Source organism: Nicotiana attenuata, chromosome 7, assembly GCF_001879085.1.
Source record: "Nicotiana attenuata strain UT chromosome 7, NIATTr2, whole genome shotgun sequence".
Classification (NCBI taxonomy): Eukaryota; Viridiplantae; Streptophyta; class Magnoliopsida; order Solanales; family Solanaceae; genus Nicotiana; species Nicotiana attenuata.
This window is the reverse complement of record NC_031995.1, coordinates 95,149,082-95,153,521: the sequence shown is the minus strand read 5'-3', so window position 1 is coordinate 95,153,521 and position 4,440 is coordinate 95,149,082.

Here is a 4,440-nt window from a genome sequence, read left to right as displayed (position 1 = left end):
CGCCAATGCGGAGCATCCATCGCAAATGCGATGGCCGCACATGCGACACCAGCTTCGCAATCGCAAAAATGGTCTTCCCATCCTTTTATTTTTTAGATTTAGACCTCGAATTGAGTCGGATCTCGAAACAAATCACATATTTGGACTGGGGGATGAATAGGTAACCAAAATTTGGTCTTAATTTCGGATTTCAACCATGTGGGCCCGGGATGAATTTTTATTGACTTTTCTAAATGTGATAAAGATCGAACCTTTCTGATATTAGGATAGTTTCTAAAGCTTGTTTTGACCAATTGAATAATATTTGACTAGATTCGAGTTGTTTATAGGCTTGTGCTAAAGGGAAAGCGGTATTGAGTTGTTGATTTGGTTCCAGAAAGAGGTAAATATCATGGTTAACCTTGATTTAAGGGAATTAGGTATGATTGGTCTAATTGCTATATGTTCTATATGTTGGCGACCATGTATATACAAGCAGTGGCGAAGCTAGGCATTTTTTTAAGGGTGTTCAAATTTAAAAGAAGTGAAAATATTTCCGACAAAGGGTATTCAATATGTGTTATATACCTCTAAAACGTAATTTTTACCTACATACACAGTATAATTTTTCGGCAAAGGGTGGTCAATTGACCACCCTTATCACTATGTGGCTTCGCCACTGTATACAAGGTGACGAGTGCATGACGGTGGGACTAATTTATTCATGGCTTTACATATTTCATGCTATTATTTGTTAAATGCCTTTACTTATTTCATGCTTTTACTCGTTAAGCGTTTTACTTTATTTATGCATTTACCTACTACATGCTCTTACTTGCTTTTATGCTTTTAGTTGCTATATGCATTTATATGTTACCTGACTTTATTTGTTACTTGCCTTACTTGTCGCATGCCTACATTTGTTTTACACTTTGTTCTTCTATGCGGTATTGGTTGTGTGGCTATTTGATCGTTGCGTGTTAATAACCTTATTTGGATCCTTATTCCATTACATGAGTAAGATTAACTCAAAAACTTGGAATTTGCCATTTTTTCTTGTTCGTGTCCATCTTTTCCTTAGTGAATTATGCTATTTCATTCTCCTCGATAGTTAATATGGATTTTGCTATATTTGGATATGTTGTTAGATAATTTCGTGTGAATTTATATGTTAGATCGGGTTGCCGCTACAGCAATATTATGATAAGAACTGCGTTGCTTGCCGCAACAATAGTATGGCCATGAGACTGAGTTGTCGCCACAACAATATATTTGGTGAATCGGATCAGGTTGTGCGCCCCAATGTACATGATGTATTCTGGTGTTGTTATGATTTTGTCCTCTATGTGAGTTGTAGTTATGTGGTTCTCGGATATTGTTCTTCCCCGTTGTTGAGCTGCTGAAAAAGGGTTTTGTTACGTATTTCAAGATATTTGATCATTACTTGCGATATTGGGTTCTTTTGCTATTTCTGCCCTTACTTTTGCTATTATCACTATTATCTCTATTTCAATTTTTGTTGCTTATTATCTGTACAAGTCTTCACGATAAAGGTCTTGTCATAGTCTCGTCACTACCTCGTCGAAGTTAGGCTCGATACTTATTGAGTACATAAAATCGGTTGTACTTATACTACACTTCTGCACTTCTTGTGCAAATTCAAATATTGGTACTGGCGGAGTCCCGAGAGGTGCTTAGCGGATACCAAACTGCATACAGTTTGCAAGTCTTAGAGTCATCTTTCCATCTCTTCTTTACTGTTTATTTTACCATACAATATTGTATTTAAGGGGTTATAGAGAGAGAACATAAATAGGAAGTAGTTTTTTTAGAGATTTGGCTATACAATGAAAATTTTTTTGGGGCTACACTTGCAAACATAATTTAAGGCCAACAATTTGCCAATTCCTCTTGTATGTTTGTTACCCAGTGTTAATTTTTCCTTTTTAAAGGGAGTTTTATAGCTTTACACATTAAAACTAAACTAATGACCCTTGTCTACCCATTTATTTTTCTACCCATTAAACTAATTATATTTCCTACCCATTATAGCTTTTGTGGGTAATTGGCTATTTTTTATCCTTTTTTCCTTTTCTTTATTTTTCCCATTTTTCTCCTTTTCTGTTCTTTTTTTAAAACCATATTATTATATTTATTTTATTATTTCAAAGAATCAGATTTGTCACGACCCAAAATCCACCAGTCGTGATGACACCTAACCCAACCCTCTAGGTAAGCCAACTAATAACTATCCAATTCCATCAATATTAAAATAAACAATTAAACATAGGAGTTCTCTGAATCTTATACAATTCCCAAAGACCGATAGTACAAATCATAAGCTTCTAAGAATAGAGTTTACAAAGCTGATATGAAATAAATACATCTTCTGTTTGAAAAGTACATAAATAGAGTTTTATAAATCTACGACTAGCATGAACAAGAGGCAGCCACGACCGGAATGCAGGAATTTTTTCCAATTCAGCTCTCATCGAACACAGCAACATCGGCATTCGAAATTTGCACGCAATATGCAGGAAGTGTAGTATGAGTACAATCGACCCCACGTACTCAGTAAGTAACAAACCTAAACTTAAGTTGAAAGCAGTGATGAGCTGGAACATGGTCGGGTCCAACACCAGAAGCCAACAACAATTCATAACAACAAAGAGCATACAAATAAGAAAGTAACTCAGAGATGAGATGCTCAGCTTTCTCACAGTTTTCCGAAAATAGTTCCGCTTTTCAAGAATATCAATGAAAAACCCAAATTCTTTACCAAAAACGTCGTGAAATATGAGATAGTTAAAAAAAACTGTATTTCTTTTTCTAAAATCCTTTTCATATTAAATAAGATGATTCATTTTCTTTCCAGATAGCAAGTGTGAGATACTTCTCTATGACCACATATCAATGTGTGTAAAATATCATGAATGACGTGATACCGTACAGCATGAGAAAAATGCGTCTCTATGCATGTATGTCATATATGCATGCCAATGCCATGTATCTCAGAGATAAATCATGTACTCACACTCTCAGAGTACTCAACCTCACTGTATCACACTTTCCACTCATCATACTCAACCACTCGGTACTGTATATGGCCTATACGGCCCGGGAAAATCCATCCCGGAACATATACAACACTATAAGTCACCCAGTACCGAGGAAACAGGCCAAATCCAGCCTCATGGAGAAGATCCATTTCCAAGTATCAAGTACTTCGGACAAATACATGTCCAGGGAAATCCATCCCTCCATAATATATATGCTCAACCACTCGGTACTATATTGGCCCATGCTGAGGGAAGATCCATCCCGGAATATATATATATCACTGACCATTAGTCTCCAGTACCAAGGAAATAGGCCAATCCACCCTCATAGAGAAGATCCATCTCCATACCAAGGGAAGATCCATCCCTGAATATAATCAACCGCGCTCACTGTGGGTGTGCAGACTCCGGAGGGGCTCCTACGACCAAAGAACTATAACAAGGCAATCATGTCATAAATCAATCAGGCCCTCGGCCTTACTCAATAATCAATAAAATATGCTGCGGCGTGCAACCCGATCCCATAACTGTCACTCATAATCAAGCTCTCGGCCTCACTCAATCATCAGTCTCTCCAGTCTCACCCACTGGCTCACAATATCATGAAAACTGACCCGAAATAATGATATGATGTATCAATAAGTAACAACTACGACTGAGATATGATATGAATGCATGAATGTGACCGAGTACGAAATATCAATAAATTCAATGAGATGACAGCAAGAAACGACCACTATAGGTCCCAACAATATCAGCATAAAGCCTAAACATGATATCTAGCATGATGTACAACTCATTTATTTTATCACATGGTGAAAACACAGATATCAATAAAATAGGGCCACTATTCAGTGCCCTGGAAACAACAGAGTCACAACTCACAGGGTGCACGCCCACACGTCTATCACCTAGCATGTGCGTCACCTCAACATCAATCACATAGCACGTAATTCGGGGTTTCATACCCTCAGCACTAAGTTTAAAAGAGTTACTTATCTGAAACAAGCCAATTCCGACACCGAGCAAGCCAAACGATGCTCCAAGAATGCCATCACGCGTAGCGACCTCCGAACGGCTCAAAACTAGCCAAAAACAACTCAAATACATCAGATAAATGCCAAGGAATCAATTACAAATGATAAGGATCGAACCCTAAGTTAAATCCCAAATCCGGCTAAAAATCACAATCGGGACCCGCACATCGGAACCCGACAAAACTTAAAAAATCCGATAACCCATTTAATTACGACTCCAACCATACTAGTTTCACTCAAATCCGACTCCGAATCGGTGTTCAAATCCCAAAATTCATTTTTTATGAAATTTTTACAATTTCCCCCAAATTTCCACCTCAAAGTACTAGTCGGATGATGAAATCAATGATATATTCATGTATATT